General features: G+C 40.6%; 2 protein-coding genes across 5 annotated transcripts in view; one reads left to right on the plus strand and one right to left on the minus strand.

Moving 5' to 3' along the window:
- Positions 1-24,026, minus strand: part of ENOX1 (ecto-NOX disulfide-thiol exchanger 1) — a 366,706-nt gene extending 342,680 nt beyond the window's left edge. For 3 of the 4 annotated variants that reach the window (XM_035322349.1, XM_035322363.1, XM_035322334.1), the window contains exon 1: positions 23,646-24,025. The gene's annotated coding sequence lies outside the window, so the exon portion shown is untranslated. Of the gene's footprint in view, positions 1-23,645 lie in introns of all 4 variants that reach the window. The other variant, XM_035322371.1, reaches the window with a different exon arrangement.
- The window catches only part of LACC1 (laccase domain containing 1), a 47,397-nt gene continuing 45,816 nt past the window's right edge, over positions 22,769-24,349 (plus strand). Inside the window, exon 1 of the mRNA XM_035322426.1 lies at positions 22,769-22,889. The gene's annotated coding sequence lies outside the window, so the exon portion shown is untranslated. The remainder of the gene's footprint in view (positions 22,890-24,349) is intronic.

A 24,349-nucleotide genomic window follows, 5' to 3' on the forward strand; every position in this document is an offset into this window, starting at 1 on the left:
TATTTTTTCAGTGACATCAAAGAGATGAACATTACCTAGGACGCATAACAGTTTTGGTCATGTAGTTTACTAGACATCTTAGAAACTGACACACAAGACAGCTTTAAAAATAAAAATAAGAAGAAGAAAGGATGACATCCTCACACATAAAGAGGCTCAGTAAATACACTGTCTCTTTTGCTATCTCCACTAGTTCCAAGAAATGGCAGTCTAGATTTTCATGCCCTGTTGGCTCTGTTGCACACTACAGATAGACAAGTGGATGACTGATGGATTCTACAGTACATAAAGCCTTTCTTGTTGGCATATGCACACTTGAAAGAGTGATCTCCAAAACCACAGAAGAAACTAACAGGGTCTGTAGATCACTTGTTTGAGATTTACATTTACTATATGACAAATACAAATATTCTTTTGGGTTTGAATATCCTTGGGTTATCCATAAAGTGCTTATTCTAATTCTCAGTGAATCAAGTATTCAGAACTAGGTAATATGAGCATTGATTCTCAATCTGTGTCATTAAAGACAAAATTTACAGTAAAATTCCCTACTTTTACCTGTTGGAATTGATCTGAATTGGACAACACATTTTCATACATTTTCAATAAGCTCTGGCAGAGTTTCCCAGCTAGACAGTCAGGAACTGAGTGCACTCAGGTCTCGGTGCATTCAGTGAGGATGCACCAGGATGCAGTGAGGATGTTCCTAAGCACACTTTGGTAGGCAGTGTTAGCTCTTCATATGGTTTGTGTGGCACATGGTTTTGGGATAGTCCTCCTGTCCTTTATCTCTTCAAAGAAATATGAATCACAGATGCAAGCAGATACTAAAGACCCCATGACAGCTAAATCAGTCTTTCCCAGGGTCACACTTCCACAGGCACTCAGGATTTATAGCCCAGAGCCAACTCAATCAGTTTTACCTTACCTAGACTTTATACTTCTATGCGTCCCTTTCCTGCAGTATGTTTCAGCTAAAGCCAGAACACTAATTAACAGGATCCTTTTCTCCCAGCAGGACTCCTCTACTGAATCACGTGCTGTTGCTGAAGGAAGTACACTTAGAGTACTTCCTTCCTCCTAAGCCAGACGGTCAAGTAAAGCATTATTCCCTACAAAAGTCAGCCAAGCTTCTGAAGCTCAGCAAGCTCCCCAGGGTCTCATTTATAAACTTCCTTTGTTCTGCTTCTAGAAAAATAGTGAACGTTTCCACTGCTTTCCCTGCAGAGTAACTTGGCTGAAGCCTCTTTTCCTAAGACTTCAGTGCCAGTTATTCCCACTTCAGTGAGTGCCATCGAGGCTAATGGTCATCTATCACTATTGCTCTGAGCCCCAACAGTGTTATCGCCCAAGGCATCCTGTGAAAAAGCAACTGAGCCAGAATTCATAAACTGCACACTGAGATTCCATAAATACAACAGTTCCCAAACCAACTCTGACTCCTTGCTCAAGGAGCTTTTGAAAATCAAATGAGTCCATCAGTGAATCCAGACATCAGCAACTCCAAAATGAAAAAGGCTTGTGTTCTTGGCATGAGATTATATCAACAGGAAAGTGATCTAGCAGCAAAACCTCTCCATTTCTTGTAACATAAAATTCATTCTTGGGTATTTCCATCAAAGATGAAGGAGTATTGAACAGTTAATGGCCAAATAAATACAGAAACCCAGTGAAACATCAGGACTGACCTAGTAATTTCATCACCAGATCTCCAGCTTCTCTACACAGAAAAAGATTTTGCCTAACTCATAATTCAGTAGTTCTAATTCAACCTTGAAATCAAATACAACCAGGGCATGTCTTCCCTTCAGTTTTTAGTTAACCTCCCCATATTAGGAGACCCAATGCCACTTTCAATTTTCCATACAATTCCCATGGCATTACACTGAAGTATTATGACATAAAATTAAGCCAAGTATGCTGTTCTTTATGAGGGAATTTTTTACCCCATACTTTAAATTGGCTTAAAATTCCTATCAGATACCACAGAAAGAGCTACCCTTCTTTCTCAAATGAAATTTCCCTGCATTGAGGCACAATAACCTTCTGTGATATACCACTTTGTACAGGAAAACAAATGAGATTGGAAATCTAAACCTAGTCAGAATGATACTCATGACAATATCACAGCAGTATTAAAATGCCGGCTGTGTATTTTCTTAGTCCCTCAGATATGTTTTTTCTAAGAGCTTGCAGAAAGGAACACCATCATTTTTGATGTAAAGAACATTGAAGATTCAGTCAAAACACCCAAACGAATTGACAACAAAAATTTCAAACAGAAAAAAAAAGGGGGGGGGGGAACATTTGGACTGCAAAGGACTGCAAAGTTCTTATGGAAGATATCAAGATTTCCTCAGGTTTCACTAGATGGAAGATCCTCTTGTTCATAACCTCCACAGGACAGACAGTAGGGAGGAAATAGAGATTTTGAAGCATGAATTAAAGAGCTGAAGTTGGGAAAAAGAACATGAAAATGGACTTCTTTCCTTCCTTCACTTGAAATACTGAAAATTGCTATTGTGCAAACAGTTCTTTTCTACTGTGCACTTTTTTTGTTGTCACTTTTAAGCCCCCTAGACACAAGGCTGAGGAAAATGAATACTCACGATATATTTGAACAAATCCTCTCCAAAACAATAAACGGCAATTAAGAACAACCTTTCCAGAGAAAAGGATTGTAACAGATATCCACTGGGATAATTCCTCCATTCATATCATTTAAGAGAACGATACCACATATGGCATGTTGTAGTGAAGTTTCACAATACATCTCCCTCCTGTCACTGTAACGACAACTCAAAGGATTGTGGTGATACTGCAAATGTTCTTGTCCTGATCATGTTCTTCCTGAAATAAAAGCTCAAATGTAGAAAAATAAAGAATATTTTCCAACACTGACTCCCATGCTACCATACCTTAAAATAAATAAATAGAGTTCTGTGGCATATTCTGTAGAAGAAAAACAAAGCTAAAAAAAGACAGCTTCACTATCCCCAAACAAGCTTCTTTTCAGGGAAAATCCTATTTATTCTAGATTCTGAGACGGCAGTCAAACCTGCACAAAAAAAAAAAAAAAATTAAGTACTACCTACAAACTACAAATCTGTTCCAGTTAGATACACAGAGCAAATGTTTTAAGACCTTTTATTCAGGAATATTTGGTGCAACTCTCAGAGCAGCTGAGAGCTCCTTTGAGCTCCTCAAAGATCAATCTGTTTTGCAATCACACCGGACCTGTCCTCTGTTATTCTGAATTTGATTACTCTTTGCAAAGAATGGCATGATGGTTCACTTAATACAGAGGAGATCCTGATACTTTTTTTCTCTTGGGCCCAAGTCCTGACATATTTTTCTTCTTCCAGAAGGTAGTTAAAGCACATATAAAGTTTCCTACAGCATAAATTCACAACTGGTCAGTTAACCTACTTCAGATCCCCTTATACCACCCTTGGGCCATGCTCTAACTTATGCAATTTGTGTAAATCACGTATTATTTTGTTCATTAACACTAATGTTTGTTACAGACCCCAATACAAGATTACAGTTAGATTAGAAAAAGAAAAAAAAAAAAAAAAAAAAATGTTTCACATATAGTAGAAGGCTGCTAGCATCCACTGGTCAAAAAAAAAAAAAAAAAAAAAAAAAAAAAAAAACTCAGAACCTCAGATACTGTTGCAGTCAAAGTCATCAAAGTCATTGCTTTGTCGGAGAATTAAAGATTACACTGAAATTGAATTCCTTGCCTAAAGAATGGAGGAAAATACACAAAATCTGCCTTTTCTCTTCCTTCCACCTGAGCCCCCGTTGCTGCTAAGTGCCTAACAAACATTCACCGGGATAGTCCCTAACAATTCTCTCAGAATTAGTGAGGTGGTATGCATCTTTGCAAAGAAAGGGCAGAGACCAAGCAATAAGCTTTTATAATCTATCTTTTCAGTTACAAGTGGAGGCAGATATGATGACAAATACATGTTTCAGAAAACTGAATGTGTTGTTATAGCACAATACTAAGGGATACCAAACATTTCCCTTTCTACTTCAGATTACATGAGAATACCAATACTCAAGATTTTCCACATAAATGGCCTGTTTCATTTTAAAGTCTGATTTTTTGTGGTTTTGTGTTTCTTCCCCCCTTGAGATCTTAACTATTTCCTACCAGTGTTCTGTCTACGGTGCAATACATTCATAGTTTTGTCCTTGGGGTTACAGTTCAAAGATCATTTGTCTCAACAATCCCTAGCAGGGGATTGAAGCAAAGATGGGTAAAATCCATACCATGAGAAAGTGCAGAAGGATAGACCGGACATACAACAGGCGACCAAATAATATACGGTAAAAGCTATGCCGTTCCATGGGGTCGTTTTTGACTTCCTGCTTATGCACGTATATAGCAACAATCACTTCCACCTCAAACCATGAAATAAGATTTAAAAAAAAAATCTGACTGAGGGAACAAGATTCAAGTTCTCACTAAGCCAAATTCAAGCAATATTTCTCTTTCTCCTCTCCAGAAAATGCACTGAAAAGCCTTTCTCTTCACAGCAAGTAATGGCAAGTCTTACACTAGACAGCAATCCTCACTGCGTACATGTAGAGATGGTGGTTTTGCAGCATTCCCCAAAGCACACCGCCCCATTTGGGGTGTACCTGTGTGAGAGCTACAGACCCAGCACACTTCGGGATCTGATCTGCACAGACCAAACAAAAACTTACAGGTTTGTGCTTTAAAATTTGAGCTGTGCAACAGTGTTAGGTACAATGATATTCTGAAATATGGTTTTATACAGATAACTGATGGGAGATGAGGCTTGTATATTTGTATTAGAGAGATTTTCCAAGTCATGTTACCTTATCTCCTGATTAAAAAAAATATAAATAAATAAATAAAAACAGCCACCTCAAAAAAATGTATGTATAACTTTCTAGAAACACGCCATTGATGAATGTGAATTGATGTTAAGATAGAAAGTAAGCTTCCAAACAAAAACTACATATAGTTTCTACTACCATGCAAACCAAAACAAGATAATGCTTGCATAAATATTCCTACTATGCTTGTCACTCTCTTTCAGTTATATGCATCCTGGTCTTTCCATTATTGGAATTTAGAATTAATGACCCACTGAGATTTATAGGGCTAATTACATCTCTCAGTATTACCACTTCATAGGCCTCTGCAGCCTTAAAACAGATGCTGGAAGGTCACTTGGAAAACTCTCATTACGTTCAATAGACATCAAATGAGGCCTTTTGCCAAAATATAAATAAATAAATAATTAAAGGAGAGAGAGAATTCTTCATAGGAGACACTTAAAACAAAATCCACTTCTATCAGTATTTCCATAAAAGTACTCACTGTGCATTTTGTGAGAGAACTGATTAGTAGCATTTTCAACAGCACAGTCCAGTTGAATCCATTTGTTTTTCTTCATCTCTTCTAAAAATTTGGAATAAGTACACCTGGACTTAGCACTGGTCATTATGCAGTGGCAAATGAAAGAAAAGTTTGTGTCTATGTTAACACACATATGACAGATATCACCAATAAGTTACATCTGTAGAGATTGCTTGGTGTTCATGAAACTGAGGAGTTCAACTGGCAACAACCCTGGTAAGTGAGAAGTCCGTAAAATAATTTTGCCCAGTTGCACTTACTGAGACAGCTGAAATTCGTCTTTGCTCACAAACAGCATTGCACACAGATTGCTCACTGTAGATAATTCCATGTTTTTGTGTTTCCTTTCCCCCTTTTCACAGGCATGGCTTTCTTTAAGGAACCCAAAGGGCTGGGAGTGATGCAAGTGACTGAACAGTAATCACAAGTTGCACAACAAAAAGTTTGGAAATGAAGAAAAAGCACAGCCTTTTGGTAAGAAAAAGGCTGATAGACAAACAGATATGAACAAAGAAACTCAGAACTCAAAAGTGTTGTGCTTTTTTATCTTAAAAAAATAATAAAGGGGAAAGAAATCCTGAGTAGATAGCTAGTCAGACTTCTGCATGGCAAGAATTAAGCCATTCAAGTACAATTTATATATATATATATATATATATATATATATATTTTAAAAAAAAAAAAAAAAAAAGTCTTTAACTCTTTAACTACAGCACCACTGACAAATGCCACCATAGTTAAGCTAGAAATGCTCTACGTTTTGAGTCATGAATAGAATGTGCTCAGCCTTATTTGCTATATATGATCATGCCATCCAAGTACAGGCAACAACATTTATTGAGAAATTCACTAAAAGTTAACAACTGATTTAAAAGGAGTTCATGCAAGTTTAGTTAAGAAGCAACTTCAGAGATTATTTTCAATTACTGAGATAAAAATCACAGCTTCTCTCTGGATAAAAAAAAAAAAAAAAAGGAAAGTTATTTTTCTATACACTATATACAGAACATGAAAGCTTTAAAAATAGTATGATTTCGCAAACAGTATCAGCCTCCTACTAATATTCCTTAATTCTGGTTTTCCCTCCCCCAAGTCATTTTTCCGATTATTTTCAACATTTTATTTGATCGATTAATAAAAAGCAGCTTTTCTGCTGCAGATAGCAGGTTACAAAATTCCCTTTTACATTGAGCAGGCTTACCCTGCTCTAACTGATTGTTGTTGTTGTTGTTTTTGTTGTTTAGTTGTGCTGTTTTCTTCTACCAGATCTGTAGGATTCTGGCCAAGCATTGTATTTATCTACAGAGAACTCCTCATTGATTTCAGAGAGCACGAGGATGACAGCAGGACTTGGGCATTAATTTTCAATCCTCCTAAACTAGCATGAGGGTCAGGTTTATGAATTAATAAACCAGAAATCCTCTGTTAACTTGCATCAAAAAATCTTTCCCAGCTTGTCTTGAAAGGCCATGGATCTGGGAAAAAAAAAAAAAAAAAATCTTCAGCTCCTCTAAACTCACTGACAACCAGGTCAGCATCCCTATTTAACGAGCAACACATGGCATCCTCAACTGATGCACGGGGGATACATCCAGGCAGTCTACTTTACACATCTAATTTTGCTGAGACTTAAACTTGCAATTGTAGGGTTCCTGTACACTCAGCGGAGAGATTCAGACACATGGAGCAGGCAATTCAGAGCCCAAGGGGCTGCACTGATGGCACACGCTGTGCTAGCTCATAATTAGCACACCTGTGTTGCATGTTCAGAGTCTGTCCAGTCCCTCTACAAATTTCAGCACAGCACCATGCTTCATGCACACTGTGCATATGAAACTAAGTCCCTTTGATGTTTAAGCCCTACTGCCTCATTTCATTACCTGACTAAGAGAAAGAAATCTGCATATGCAATATAGCCGTAATCCTCTTAGGGCAACAAAAAGCCTCAAGTGTTAAAGGGCAGGATGTACATAGAAATAAAGAAATGTGAGATTTATTTTCTTCAGCACGTAAACCTGCAGACAAGTCATGAACATATATTAGCCCTCTTAAGATAACTACTCAAGATACTGATGGAGTTGACAGTGCAATCTTGTCAGGCTCCCATCAGACTCGTGTTAGTCGTATTCAAGGCAGACGGCAGCTCCAGAGCAGTTTAGCCTCTCTAACACATTCCATCTATCTTACAAGGACTGTTTTATTAGCTTAAGAAAATAATAAGAATAAACTGTATTCCAAACAGTAGAGTCACTGAGAAGAAACAGATTTCTTGGAGGTAAAACAGGAAAGCGTATATGGCCGAACAGTGAATGGTTTACTAGACTGGGGGAAAAAAAAAAAAAAAGCACCTTTGGAGAGCAAGTACTGCTATCTGTATGCCTTTAAAGACAAAAGCAAAGGTTTTCCAGTCATAAACCATCAGAAGATTATTGGCTGATCACCTGCCGTCTTGCATGCACATCATGCATGCACATCAAGCTGTTGTTACGGCAAGATTTGTTCATTGCCAAAATGAAGGTCTCTAAAATATTAAAATAAAAAAAAATAAAAAAAATAAATATCCCACTGAAAATAACTCCCTAATCTGCCATCCTTTCAATAGAACTGAAGTGCTCTTCACACACATAGTACACAAGCATCTTGAATTAGCAGGGAACTATTTTTAAATACATGAAGGCTAAGATACAAAATTAGTTTCATGGGGAATGAGAACCTTAGAGATTATTTACTTTCCCTTAATTACTTTGACTCACCACTCATTTAGCTTGCCAATAGTACTACCTATTTCACACTCAAATTTTGAATCTAAAGAAATGCAAGTATGTTTTTTGAACATTTAAGATTATGGATCTTAATGACATAACTGCATTTCTCAACGTGACTGACCCACATATAAGCTACTTAAAGATACTCTGCGGTACAAATATTTCTTTCTTTGGAACAAGTGCCTCAAAGTAAGGATCCCTGCATAAAAATAAGCGCCTTTCTTTGAGCAAATGCATGAAAATTCTGATAACCATGCAAAATTATTATAATAGATGCAGGTAGCCAATTATACTACTGATCTCATATAACGAAAGAAGTTAAAGAGAAATTAGTACTAAAAAGAACATTTTTGAGAGCAAGGAACTCAGGTAACAAGACAGTACAACTTCTATGCCTGAAAGAAAGGCTCAAGTTTCTAAGCCTCAGAGTAATAAGAAATTGAGTGCATACATTGAATACACAAAAAAGAAAAAAAAAAAAGATGGGACACAGACAGGAGAAAGAAGGGTTAAAAATAGAAGGAGAGAAGGCAAGGGATAGGAAGACATGGAAGACATTGAAGGGACAGCTTAAAAAATAAAAAATAAAAGAAACCACAACACAGCTCTAAATTCCTCCTTCCTCCTCACCGCCCAAAAAAATTACACTGGAAGCCAGAGCTGGAAGAAAAGCAAGTGCAAACCATTTCAGTAGCTAATGAAGCTCCCTTCAGTGCTGACAGCCCCAGGAGCAGTCCTGTCTCTGTCAAGCAGCGGGACTTTTGGCCGGAACTTCTCTTGTCCCCTTGGGAATAAGGCATGGGAATAAGGCTTGGGAATGAGCTGAAGCAATGCCTAGATGATTTTCAATGCTTTAACACCTGAGACACTGCATAACATAACATTAGCTCTGGATTTTTTAGGATGACTAGTTTTTGCTAAGTAAGAGGATTAAGAGGTGCAAAAACTGTCAAAGTACTTTCTATACGTAGCAGCACATACTACTGCCACCATGTATCTAAAAGTATGAGTTTGTATCTGAAATTATGAATTCCCTCATTAAGCAAAGTTATCAAACCATTTATGTTATAAAGTAAGAATTCTATCAGCTGTCAATGACTAATTTATCCAGAAAAAAACAGAGGCTGTTAAAGCAATTAGCAAATGAAAAAAAATTAAGCGGTGTTTCTGAAGATTTTCAAGAGATTTGATGAGAAAGAAGCTTGGGCTTTGGGTCCCACTTTTCAGCAGTGAATTTTGTGCTTTTCTAGCAGAACAACCATTGCAGTGTAGAAAAAGAAAGAGGAGAGACCCTGAATAGAATTTCTCAAATCACTTATTATAATATAATGAATATTAACAATACATAGTACAAATTCTCTCGAGAATTGACTATTGCTGGGTTTTGGATCCCTTCTTCTAGGCTGTTAAGGTTGCTAGGGAATTTCACAGTTAATGGTGTATTTCCATATGAATGTTTGAAGAAGGGGGAAGGGCTTGCAAAACTGAATCTTAAGCATGGAGTTTTCTTTGTGCTTTTGAGAAAAAAAAAAAAAAAAATCCGATGTTCTTGTAAAGCTGAAATAGGACACTCTTGCAAACTTACTTATGCATTATCCACATTTTTTAGGAGAAAAAAAAAAATATCATAGAAAATAGTTAGAGTCACTGTGAGGAAGAGCTTGCTTCTCTTGCTATGGCCAGTAGTAATACACCAGACTTCCCATTATACACACTCAAAGGGCGACAAGTGGTCTAGAAAACACAGCAGCTGTATTTTGCTTTGACGGTTAAAAGCAAGAAATATATTTTGTTTTAAACAGATTATATGCACATTTTTCATAGACCATTTGGAAAGCACATAGCTGTGGGCTTCCCAGTGACAAATACACAGAGACACCAGCAAGTGACAACATACTTTGTACTCCTTGACATGGATGAAAGAATTCAGTTCAACTCTTCTATTTTTTTCTATTTCAAAAGAGAAATGCCTAGGAAAAAGATCTTTTTAGCCCTACTTCCTGAGAACAAAGCTTAAAGGATGGCTTTATCTTTCCCCGCATCTTAATCTGTTTCTCCTTTCCTCAGTAACTTTGGGTGTCATTGGTAGTCATCAATGAAAACTGAGAGAGGGGAGAATCCCTTCATTTTTTCTGAAAATAAGTGGCTGAACAGAGGGGTAAAAATAGCTAATGTCCCAAGGTTTGAAGGGTAGGTGCTCAGTTTTCTATCAGAAAATGCAAAGAGGAATCACTACTGAAGAAGAACCCACAGAAAACAAGGCAGGGTTGGCTCCACACTCACACCACCACCACTTAACTGGTTATGCTTTCCTGTCCTTCAGAATTCAAAATATCCCAACTCTGGCAACTCTTATTTACTGCCCGTGTACAGTAAATAGAGACACACTGTTATTAGCAGCTACTGTGACAGTTGATCTTCACACCACAGTATTATCCTAATAAACTGTTTCTAAGCCCCAGGGTCTTTGTTCTCATACAACTGACCTACAGCTGGTCACCCTGGATCTTACACAAAGCATGACGAGCACAGAGGTTATATGAGTTAATTGCATAACGACTGCAGAGTAGCATGCTTTCTTCCACTCAGCAATGTGTTTTTTTCTCTACTGAAAACAATTGGAGTTACACTGTAATTCAAGTTAATGATAGAACGGTATATGTGGATAACTCTATCATTAGTTAATGTTACCACCACACGAGCTTGTCTGTATGGTATTTGACAACAAAATTCAAGTTAAACAACCTCCTCCAGAATGAAGACAACATTGGATTAATTAGGTAACTTGCTAGACATTTAGAAAATGAAGATGAATATCCCTTTTTTAACCATATTAAAACCCTGAGGAATAAGAACCAGATTGTAATCTGTTATTGTAGTGTATATCATGGATATCTCCAGTTTGAATTACTTGAGATTTAAATCACTGGGGATCAGAATCTGGCCCCATCAATCTTAACACAACATTTGACTTATTGCTCGCATAAAAAGGACACAATTTCCATCAACACATAATGCACAGGAAACCATTTGTTTCCCAGAAGAATTCAAAATTCTCTGGGGAAAAAAAAAAAAAAAAAAAAAAAAAAGAAGTACATAATTATTGTGGTAGTCCTACCATCTTCTGTTATTTTTATTGGTCTGTATGCTACTTTTGCTTTTAACTATGGAGTGGAAGTCAGGAGAAAGGCTGAAACTGGGTTCCATTACTCAGCCTTTTCCCCACACATTTCTCAGAACTCAGGCAACTTTCTTCTTCCAACTAAAGACAGCTGTTGGAAATACTCCAAGAAGTCCATAAAGATTTTACTAGGTAAAAAACAAACCACACATTACTCAATTCATTTTGTAACAAGATTATTCCTTCACATTGGTCCAAAACTGAGACCATGCAACTCTGAAAATACACCAAAATGTAGTAACTGAGTCACTAGTCTCTAAATAGTCTGGCCTAACACTCTCTCAGGCTATTTTTAGTTGTGCTTTAGCAATCTGGGATATGTCTACATAAGCCTTTTGAAGACAGGTTAGTTTTCTCTCTGCCTAAGCTTCCTGATACTTCCATACCAGCCAGGGCTCAACCTCAAGTTGTGTTAGCAAGGGATCATGAAAAAGTGAATTTATCATAATGTTTCAAGCCTAACAATGCAGGATGGCAAAATGCTCAACATGGAGCTTGGCAGGAAAGAAAACGCTTTCAGATCTGAAATATATCCGTGTTAAACCTCCAGCCTCTCCTATAACATGCCCGCTACATTATCCATTATTCTGACACAAAGAGGGATAACAGACTGACCACCTGGATTACAGTTTAAGCTGTAAACCACACCCCTTCTGACTGTCCCATTTCCTTTTATCCCACTCACTGTAGGACTTGGCAAGAATCACAGACAAATAGAGCTGGAAACAGCTACATGACAGGGTCAGTTATCTCCTTCAAAGATAACACAGTTACATCTAAAACACACTTAAGAGACCTCAACAGATACAGGCCCCACAATGTTCACAAAATCCACTCCAGTACCCCTCAGCATCCTACCACTAGAACATTTTTCATAAACTCATTCTTTCTTTCAACATAGTCAGCCTATTCCTCTTACTCTACTTACTGTGGGGTTTGTAAACAGACTCATTTCCCCCTCTTGTATGTCAGACTTCATCCTGTTCTCCATCGTCGTTCAAAACATTAATCTCATCAACTAGTTTCTACAGCTGCTGAGGACTGTTTTTTTGTTTGTTTGTTTGTTTTTCTCTCAAATATTGACTGATATTTATTTGCAAGCTGAAGGAAGAAAATTTCCACTTAAACTGAAGTGTCATCAGGCTGCAGTTGGTCAAAATCCTTCTGAAACCATCATTAGTTGTGTTCCTAAGATTTGGGGTTCCGTGGGGATTATCTTGCTGTGTAAAATGTATACAAAAAACATATTCAATTTCATTCTAAATACACCTGCATTATTGAGGACCACAGAGTAGTGGCAAAAATAAAGACAAGATCTTTCTCCTCAGAGGACGACCAAGAGTAACTGAAAGAAGAGACTATAAATACCCTTTTCTCCAGCCAACTCTTAGTTCTGGTGACTGTTCTTTCTCACCGAGAATGAACTTCACATTAGGACAAACCTACTTCAGAAGTTCTCATTTCATTTTGTCTCTGCAGCTGCTACGCTTGCTCCTCAGGCACTTAGAGAACACCTTGTCATACAGTCATTCCATGGGATCCCTTAGAGACATGACTGATAGCGCTACAAAGGCCTGCATCTTTCCTTGCATGGATGCTTATAGCTACTCTCTGAACATTTCTCGTATCCAGTGAACCATCATGCATTAATGTAAGTGCTGTTTATTTTAGGCTTTGGTTTTCAGTTCTGCATTTCCTTTTTCTTTTATCCATTGAACGGTGAACGAGTGAATTTAAATCTCTTTAAACAGGCAATACTCAGAGGCTTATATCTCACCCTGTATTGCTCATTTTGTGTTATGCTGACAGCAATGTTACCACAAAAGAAAGTTTCTCATCAAGTTTTAAGTCTTCATTTTCCTAGTGTTTAAGACATGAGTGGCTATTGCTCTTTGTCCTCCCTGATAACAGACAAACTGATTCCTCTAGAACGAAGTGACGTTGAAGAGCCACTGAAACAGCTAGAACAGTGTCTTCAGTGCTCATCACAGCTATATTTCAGTGACGACAGGGGTGTCAGAGAATCTCATCTCCGGGATTATCAAATTCAATGTTCTGCTTTCAATTCAATTTTCAGTTCCATCTGGCAGCCCATTTGACATTGAAGAACCAAAAGAAATAGATTTTCTGCATGATTTCAAGATGGCCACTAGTCTTTTCCATCTAGCTACTCTCACGACTCTTATAACTTAGATATAGAAGAATTGTTTGATTATAGTGTTGTTTGACCACTTCATACTACTTCCTATATTCTTGGGCAATATGAGCCTGAATAAATATATATAATATATATATATATTATATCAATCAATTCTATTTTCCTTGTAGAATACAGCACCAAAGATAATCAACTTTGTCATGATGAAAAAGGTAAACCTAGATGACAGACTGGCAATCTTATAAACAGCTGCATTGTCAGATGTGCTGTCTACTTCCAGATTCTAATTAATGAAACCCACTCTGACTGTGCATTACTCCATTCGCTTCCTTCTCACCACTGTCCACGGAGAGTGGATTACATTAAGCAGCTACTCTGTTCTCATTATCAGTGAGACTTCTCTTTCCCTATCCCCAGAGACTTTATGTAGTTACATAATCTCTCTTAGTATTTCCTAAGAAACATAAAAAGAAATACCAAATTTCAACCTTTCACCTAAAAAATAATAATAATAATAATGTTAATAGTTTCCTTCTCATACAGAAATTGCAGCTGCCTTGTATTTTGCAAAGAAAACAATATTAACTACCTATTACATATGTTCTGCAAAATGATACATAAGTTTAACAAATGCAACATGGAAAACAAAACTGCAAAGCCCAACTAATGACACACATACTGCACCTGGTTTCACATGTTTTCTGTAATAGCATTAACCTTTTAACAGAATTGGCAAGCAGCTGGATAGCTAAGTAGATTGGCAACAGTACATGGAGCCTTTCACCTGGAGTGTATCAGCTCAAGTTTAGCCCAGCTCCCTCTAGGAACTGAAAACATGTGCTCTCTCACAGCTTGTCAGTGAAATAAAACGGTAATTGCTATCTGCTTTATACAAAATTGGAGATTACACTGCAGAAGAAGAGCCATCAGCATAAACAGCATTTCCTCTCAGTGTCAAGATATGAAGAACCTTGAACCAAAAACTGACCAAGGGCCCCTTCATTTGTTAAAATGATATTGACCCGAGATGCTCATTTTAGGCCAACTGATGGAAAGGCAACATAATGAAGATTTTAAATCAAACTTATTTTCCAAGTCCTTTAAGTTTTCATACATAGCAGCCTGCCAACAATACCTCTGTTTATAATCTGCCTGAAGACTGTGGAAGCCAGATGCCTGCACGCAGAGGAGACATGAGGATGCCTGAATAGATGACCTCTTTACAGCCAGTAAATCCACACTGAGTGCTTGTTCACGTCCAGGTGCCTGCCATCCTTATCTGCCAGCAGAGGACCATAAACATACACTTCTTTGGTGCATCTATTACCAAACTACCCTGAGCTGTGATCTCATCAAACTTCACTGCTAAGCAAGGGTCATAACTCCATGGAAAATTCTCACTAAGCTAAGTGACTAAGTGGATCACTTACTCAGTAAATGCTCTTTCTTCTGAGTTGGTGCTGAAGTAATGCCAACATCCACCACAAGTCATCAGAAGAGATTAATCCATGGATCTTTGCCACCAAACTCTAAGCCTCTACCACTGCAGAATGTGAGGGAACTGTTTGTTTCACTTGGTAGCAACAGCAAGCTCTTATTCTATATGCACAGGAGACACCAAATTAGGGTATAACACAGTTTCACAGAATGTCAGACCAGCAAAACACTAGGAAGCAATCTGCCAATTCCAGATGAAACAAACTTATTTGTCATCACTGAAAATCCTCTTGACTCTTCTTACAAGGGCACAAGTATCAGCACCTCTTCTAAGAGTGTGCTCTCACTCCAATTATTGCATTCCACCTCCCTAAGTGCACCCTGTGCCTTTATCAGCTACTTCTATGTCATTTATTTGTTTCCCTGTCAAAATGCTTGCTAACAGGTATGGTTAAGTCTAGACAGAATTGGAAAAAAAAAAAAAAAAAAAAAAAAAAAAAAGATGTTAAACTCTAACCGTATTCTACCCCAGACACACCTGTTGTATCCTGAAACTTTTTTACACTGTGTATAGGGCACAAATTCCTTTAAAATCTACTACATAAAGCCGACCTGTCATACCAGAATAATTGTGTGTTATCCACTCTGGTCACAGAGGAACTGTTCTGTTGATGAGATCTAGCATACTAAAGGTCACATCCTAAACACTAATACTATCTTAAATATACCTGTGGGTGAAGGAAAAAAAAAAAAAAAGTCTCAAACTATTTCCAAAAATAAAGATATATTAACATATACAAATTGTAATTAAGAAATTAAGATAGTTGTTGACCTAGCTCCTCTGTGCAAAGACAACAGACAGAATAATAACCTTGTACTTTGACAGCAACTTTCATCTGAAAAGATTCCATCCAACAAGCCTGATCTTACACACACTTACAAAGAAGAGCACTATTAACATACAGAAGTAATCCTAAGTAAACTTACCTACCTAATTTCACCATCATCAGCTACCTAGCTTTACCCACTCAAATGTACAGGCTATTTTTGTCTACCTTATCCATCCACCAAAAAAATTATCCATCCATCAAAAAAACTGCTCTCATAATACCAGTAATGCATAGGCAACAAGTTCAGCCCTAAACCTTAGGCTCTGCCCAAAAAAAAAAAAAAAAAAAAAAAAAAAGGATTTATTTTTAAAGCTACCTGGGACGTATCAGGAGTGCATTGTTTACAGACCAATGTTTTTTCTCATATTATGCTGCTCACAGGAAATCTAGAGGAAGCATAAACCTGGCTTCTATAACTTCATCACATGGCTTTCTTGCACCAAAACATATTTAAACCAAAAGCCAGTCTCAACAAACAGCTCTGCCACAGACAGATCAGCTTTCACTTGAGTTTGGCACTCATGCAAAATTGCTGTTTTAATCACCATCCAGCATGGAAGGGTTATCCCAAATCACCTATTTTTACCTTATTATTACTAAAATAGACCTTCTTTAATCAGTTGTCTACCAGGTATCCACAGCACATGGCAGAGGGAAATCCACCTCCTCCCCTGCAATTTGCATGGCTTTTGGAAAACTTTCCCCTATGATACCAGACTGCACCACGTTTTTTTGTTTGTTTGTTTGTTTGCTTTCCCCTGAATACATGCTTCAGAGTAAAATAAATTAGAAGAAACCATTGTAATAGCATAATTCCAGGCAAAGGTTCCTCTAGAAAACACCCACTATACCATGAACCTACATCTTGCCTGTCTGTTTTCACCCAGACTGAGTGGATGAGGGAGTTATCTGAAGCAGTACACTCTGAGAAATGTTATTCATGCTCCTGTCCTCCTCTGACAGCCTCTTCCAGAAAACAAGACACTGACAGTACTCATCTGGACTTGCACTGCACACAGACCAGCCAGATCACAGCAGACAACTGGTGAGAGATCATAATGGGTACAGAGGCAGGAAGGGACAAGAAGGGATAATTAGCAAGTTCTACTGCTTCATCATTCATACCTGATGGCAGTGAGCTGCTTTATATGAAGAAGCAAAATGCTGCAGAAGCTGTCACTCCTGTGCCCCCTATACCACCCTGTGATGCTCACTGTTTTCAAAAGGGAAAACAAACAATTTTTTTTTAAAAAAAAAAAAAAAGTTGAGAGTTGTTTACTAGAAAATCTACTGTAGCTAATCCTTGCATATCCATCATCCCAGCATTAGATCAACCTGAGCCCCTATGATGACCCTGCTCTGAGTCATGATTTTTTAAAACCATAAAACCCAACTGTCTTGGCACTGGAAATTGCTTTGCCAAGGTATGAACACTCCAGCCTGAGAAAAATCAAGTCAAGGATGGCTGGCCCAGGATCTGACCTAGTTTCTCCTGTAACCTTCAGCTCAAACGAGAACAAACCACAGACACACACACAAAAAAGGGCTGATAGAACTTGTACTCCTACACGTTTAAAATGTAGAATCTCTTCCTCCAGTACATTTTTAGTGACTTGCCTACAGAAAGGACTTGCCTAAAACTATTATTTTAAACATCTGAAAGGGAGGTTCTCACTACACCTAGGCTAATATAGGCCCTAATACATATTCCTGTCATTAAACTTTTGCCCAGAATTCAACATAAGCTTTTTCTTCCTTTATTTCATGATGAGGATGACAGGACACTGGAACAGGTTGCCCAGAAAAGCTGTGGATGAGCCACCACTGGAAGTTTTCAAAGTTGGGATGTACGGGGCTTTTAGCAATCTGGTCTAATGGATGACGCCCCTGACCACATCAGCAGGGTGGGATTAGATGACCAAACCATGCTATGATTCTCTTCTCCCACACAATGCACAGCAAAAAAAAAATAGATTCCTTCAACTGCAATACATTTCAGAAATCTAAATATAGTTTAATAATCTACTCACATTTGGTGCCAGGCTAAATATATATATATATCGGAATGTTTCCCCTCAAGCTAGTTCCTTTGGACATCTGAGCATTTTGTTGCTCTTCTTTGAGCTCTACTGAAATAGTCTTTAAGATCCTGTTGATATGGTATTCAGTTTTCAGATGTGTTTGTGGCAGATGTGTACAAAAAGTAATCATAGAATGGTTTGGGTTGGAAGGGACCTTAAAGATCATCTAATTCTACCCCCCCTGCCATGGGCAGGGACACCTCCCACCACACCAGGTTGCCCAAAGCCCCATCCAGCCTGGCCTTGAACACCTCCAGGGATGGGGCATCCACAGCTTCTCTGGGCAGCCTGTGCCAGGGCCTCACCACCCTCTGAGGAAAGAATTTCCTCCTAACCTCTAACCTTTAAGTCCCTTCCAAACCTCTAATCTAGATCTCCCCTCTTGTAGTATTAAACCATTCCGTCTCATCCTATCACTCCACCCCCTGACAAAGAGTCCCTCCCCAGCTTTCCTGTAGGTACTGGAAGGCCACTGTAAGGTCTCCCTGAAGACTTCTCTTCTCCAGGCTGAACAACCCCAACTCCCTCAGCCCGTCCTCATAGGAGAGGTGCTCCAGCCCCTTGACCATCTTCATGGCCCTCCTCTGGACCAGCTCTAACAGCCCCACATCCTTGTGCTGAGGGCCCCAGAGCTGAAGGCAACACTCCAGGTGGGGTCTCAGGAGAGCACAGTAGAGGAGGACAACCACCTCTGTCACCCTGCTGGCCACGCTTCTTTTGATGCAGCCCAGGATATGGGTCTTTTCTGGGCTGAAAGCACACATTGCAGGCTCATGGTGAGCTTCTCGTGAGCCAACACCTCCAGGTCCTCCTCAGGGCAGCTCTCAACGCATTTGAGGAATCCCACTTCTTTGTTCACTGGCATAGCACCTTTTTGTTGTCAGCTGAACTACAAACTGTGCTGTTCTGTAATCAAGTCACACTGCAGACCTGTGTATTGCTTCCTGCTGGGTCTTAATTCTAGATTACTTCAAGCATTGCTATTATCCATCAGTAAATTCCCAATCTGAGACCTCCATTCCTATGAGCCTGCCTTTTCATGAACTTTGTTCCCTTTGCTCTACTATCCTGTAACAATTCTACTTAAGTTCAGTTTACTCCAAAGCAAAGATGTTGCTAGTTTCAAAGGTTCCAGGTTTTGCTTGAGGCCCCTATTCAACAAGGCATTTAATTACATGCCTAACTTTAACCACATGCTTAAATCCAATTGATCTCAGCAAGCAGAGATGAGCTTAAGCATATGTTAAAAAAAAAAAAAAAAAAAAAAAAAAAAAAAAAAGTTAGGCATGCAAGTCAATACTTTGCTGAACCAAATCCTCAGTTTCTGTAATCACATGGATGATTTATTTTCCATATTTGGCAAGAATTGACAGCTCAATGCTTTCATGTTACAGGATTTAAAAATGAAGCTTCACAAGAGTCCAAAACTGACATCATGCTTTTGTTCCTTTCTTAAAATAAGAAAGGGAAATAAATACTTAAGCAAATATCCAACAGTATGACAATAATTAAGCCTCTAGGATTTAAACACCCAGTAACTCTACATTCTCGTTACTGCAGTACCCTCTGAAAAAGATGAAATTAAAAAGCCCTGTGAAAATGTTGGAAAAAGACTTGCCACACGTGCATCTCAGTAAGATAAGCAGCATGCTCTCTGCTAGCTTGTTAGCCGCTACCATCATTGCGTAGTTAAATGGTGAGAACAAAGCTGTCAATTTCTTAATTCTTTTCTAACTAAACACATTTAAATAAAATGGATTTAACTCATTGCTCCAAGAAAGATTTAGTGGGAAGAAGTGGTGAGAATGTACCAGTCTTTGGTTTTGGTCATTGGTTGACTACTTCTGCCAGTCTCCAACCCACAGGACAGCAGATGTAAGATTTTACATTGATAAACAACAAATGCAGTTGGCATAACAGGATTTTTGTGGAGAGTGTTTAAAATCACTTCCAAATGTCTTCCATTGTTTATAGGCAGACTACTTCATGATCTTTCTCTTAATTATTTTTTGTTTTGTTTTTTCTTTGTTTGTTTGTACTTTATTTTTTTTTCTGCTTTCCCTCATTCTGCTGCCTGGTAACTACAGGTAGGGGCTACATGGAATGGAATTAGGCAGCCATACCAAGTGTAATCTGCAGACTACCCAACTGCAAGGCTCTGGGTTTGGGAGGAGTGCCATCTGAGAAAGAAACGACAAAGGAAAAAAATGGAAAATGACTACTTCCTCTCCAACCATAAAGCCTTCCAAAATTCAATTAACGTGTTCTAAACTAAACTGTCGACACATGCTATGGCAATAAAATGCTTAATTTCAAATGTATATAAGAAAGTAGCTGCTTATTGATATTCATCAAAATTTTAATATTCCCTGACTATTGCATTTCAACCGTTATTATTGAAGCGACATTTGTTTTAGCACTTTTGTCAGTAGTTACAATGAGCCCTAAAAATCCTGTAGACAATATATATATAATCACACCTGTCGTATCTCTTAAATAGCACTACAAACCCCAAAAGCCACTCAGAGAGTTCCCACACCTAGCTCAAATAGCATTGTTTACTAATGATTACTAAAGGATTACATTTGCTGTTTTCCCCGTAGCAAATACAGCTTGTGATTTTAAGGTTTCTAAGACGGAAATGACATATTCGCTTTCACAGATTCAGTGGTGCAACCAATAGGAAAACCACCCGTGTGTTCATTTACAGTACAACCTCTGTAAATACTGCTGGATACCCAAGACCCGGAGGTAAAACTCTGAACAACTTTTTGCCACTTTCTACTACAAAGGAAGGGCAGGAGGCAAAGAGGCAGAAGTGTAGAAACTCCTCTGCGCCGCTGTAGGTACAACCACTCATCTGTGACTGCTCATCTCCTTTTCCCACTGCGGTTCTAAGCACTAACACCTGCTGGAAAGCTGAAACCCGATAGGCAGTAAGTACAGATACAGGGTTAGATCCACAGCCTGCACTAATGGATTTTTTCGGATAGATGGCAGTGCACAAAGTGCATCTGAGACTGGTCCAGGGTCGAGAATCCATTTCAATGCTCAGACACTAACTAAGGGAATTACCGCATTAACAAAAGCGCTTTTAGAAAGATCAGACCCTGTCCTGCTGCACTGGGATATCTTTAGCTCTTTTGAAGGGGTGAACTGGGTGCCAAGAACATAAAAGTGGCAAAGCAGAGCTTTGGATTTTATTTCCCATTCCTGTGAGTGGCAAGGGGGTTGTTTATTTTTTTTAATGCATTCTAACAAATGTGGTTTTAAAGCACAAAGCTAAAAGATGATTAGGAAGACGAAGTATGAGATCCTGCATACCGGACACAGTAGATTATAAAACTGGTTCTCTGGGGTCAGTGACAGTATAGATTTAGAAATATTCCAGCAATAAAAAATGGCATTTCAAATCACTCTCATTGGCAACAAAAGCTACAAATACTACTCACTTTGTGCCCTCCTCATTCTAGCATAGCTAAGAAAGCGGCGTGAAATTTTAACCATTTAACTGCATTTAGCCTGGCAAGTCCCTTTCTCACAAAAGGAAAACCCTAACAAAGCAGCCGAAATGCACAGGAGTGGATCTCACTACACGGCTGGCAGTTCTGTGCCCACTTCAGGGTGCCGACACGCAGCTCTCATGATGTGGAAGCATCCTCCACCGTTTTGTTTTCTGTTCACAGTAGGGGGTTGCTAGGAAACAAAATACTATTGTCTGATTTCATGATCTATTGCCTGGTTTGCCTGGCGTGAGCATCTTCGGAAGCTATCGCCGGATTATTTTACATTGCACGGAGATTAAGACTAACATTAAAACACATGCATGCAATGAGAGGAATGGTAAAAAAAATAAAAGCCTCAAAATTCAGGGGAAAGAAGACAAAGTATCCTGGAAAAATGAACTCTGGTAGCCCGGTGCTATTTATGTACATACACACTCGCACGTGCATCACCGCTCCCTTACTGTACCTATAGTTTTGTGGACTTGTGGGAGACTCTCTTGCCTCCGAGGACACAAAACGTTCCCTTACTACTGGAGAGCTATTGTACGCTGCAAGTTCTGTAAATACCACATGCTGCAGAATGCCTGGTGCCACCGAGCAAACACACTGGAGTCATTTTTTCCAGATTTCAGCTGAAGGTTGTTTTGGTGCCTTAATTTCTTTATGTAATCAGTTTTGCACATTTGGACTGAGAGAAGAGTCGGAGACAATTACCCCCCTAACTTCCCCCCCTCCTCTTTTTAGCTGTAATGCAAATAAATAAATAAATGAAAGCATCAGGAAAAGAGATTGTAATTGAAAGCCACAAAAGCACATTTCACCTCTTTTTTACAGCAAGGCATCTTTGTGAAGTGGGAGATTAAAACATTATTAGGCACCTATGTTTGTTTGGTTCTATGAAGGCATCCCCACAGCACACGCAGAGACCTCAACACCAAAAAAATACACAATCACACTTTAAAAGCTGAGAGGGAGATGGAGAGGCTTCTGTACAATGCAGTACAGAAAGAGGTTTCAAATAAAACCTGCAGAGTAGTTATTACTCTTCTGTGCATATCTACGATTTCTCACCACGCACAACACGCGCTATTTCAAAGTCCTTTCAACTTATTTATTAATGTCGACACATTTTATCATTCCGTTTTAAATTCCGGAAGAAAAAAAAAAAATGAATGAGGCACGTTGCAAAAGGCATCAAAGCTCTTGACACACTACAGCAGAACTTCCAGCGATAAAAAGAGAAAAGTAACAACAGGCAAGACAGAAAATACACCAGGGCTTCTCGCCTCCCCTGCCCAGGGATGGATTCCCTCAGACCCCAACCTTCCTCACGGCCACCAGCCCTCTCCAGAACCACCCTGGGGATGAAAGACCGAGAGTAAAAGGCAAGGCGGCTTCTTTTGCAGCCCAGACAACAGCAAGATTAGATCAAAGCAACGGGAGATGGACACGACCCACAGCCAATCCCGGGTAGGATACGGCTTTTCCCCGGCTGGGAAGCTCCTAGGGTAACCCCACCGCCACCCCGGGATGCTGGGGCGTGCAGCATCACCCCGACACCTCCTCCGAAGCGCTCGCTCGGGCACCGGGGGGGCACAGAGGAGGAGAGCGACGGGACAGCCACCCCCGGAGCCTCCACCGCTTTGGGAGCTGCAGGGGGGGCTGCCTTGCCGCAGCTGGGGACGCCTGGCTCCCCGCAGCCACCAGCCGGGCTCTGCGAGGGGGGACACGGGTTTTGTAGGGTCCCCGGTCCCTGCTGGACAGGGCTGTGGGGCCCGGAGGGTGCTCCCCTGTTGGGGGGGGGGGTGGGGAGCACAAAAGGGGGTTCCCAGCCCAGCCCGGTGGGGGGCGGCGGCAACTGCAATTTACAAAAAATAAAAAAGCAAGAAAATGATAAGTAATTAAATATATAAATACAAATAAATGGCCCGCTAGCGGAGCGCGGCCGGGGGGGGGGGGGGGGGGGGGGGTTGTGGGGAAGGTGTGGGAACACCCCAATAGCAGCCGGCCCCCAAACAAGAGCCGAAGCCGGGCGCCCAGGAGAGCAAACTTTCCGACTCACCGGGGAGAGCCGGTGCCGTGGGGGCTGTGCACGGCCCCCGGGAAGCGGAGCCGGGACCGGGACCGGGATCGGGACCGGGACCGGGATCAAGGAAGGGGACAGCGCGGCTCGCCCTGCTCCCCTCGCCCTCCTTCCCTCCCTCCCCCTTCGCTCCCCGTACCTACCGGCTGCCGGTGCGGGGCCGCGGAGCAGCAGGAGCCGCCGCCCGCCCCCTCTCCTTTCCTCCCCTCCCCTTTTTCCCTTTTTCCTTTCCTTTTTCCTTTCCCTTCCCCTCCCCGGCGGCGCTGCAGCGGGCGGAGGACGCCCCGCGGCGGCGGGGAGCGGGGGGCCGGGGAGGAGGCGGCGGCCGCCGATGCACAGGGAAGGGAGCGAGCGGTGTGTCCGTGTGTCTGTCTGTCTGTCCGTCTGTCTGTCTGGGTGCGGGTGTGTGTGTGTGTGTGCGCGGCGGGGAGGGATGCTGCAAGGGAGCGAGGGAAAATTCTCCCCTCCTAGCGAAGCCGCCGACAAATGGCAAGGCAGGTGTGCAGGGGAGGCAAGGCTCCCGGAGGATGAGGAGGAGGAGGAAGAAAGAGGAGGAGGAGGAGTGGGGGGAGGCGGCCGGGGGTGGGCGGTGAGGAGGGCGGGGAGCACGGAGCCCGGCGGCTGGAGCGGCCCCGAGCAGGAGGAGGAGGAGGAGGAGGAAGAAGAGGAAGAGGCACCAGGGAGCCCAGGGCAACTGGGGGAGGTCCCCCAAGTTGTCCCCCAAGCCTCCCCTCAAACTGCCCCAGCCGCAGCTTAGGGAGCTGCATCCCACCCGGTGGGCTCCCGGTGCGCCCAATGGAAAGCCGCCTGCGAGAAGTACCAGTGTCGGACACGGGGATGGGGACAG

The sequence above is a fragment of the Oxyura jamaicensis genome, chromosome 1 (genome assembly GCF_011077185.1).
Source record: "Oxyura jamaicensis isolate SHBP4307 breed ruddy duck chromosome 1, BPBGC_Ojam_1.0, whole genome shotgun sequence".
Classification (NCBI taxonomy): Eukaryota; Metazoa; Chordata; class Aves; order Anseriformes; family Anatidae; genus Oxyura; species Oxyura jamaicensis.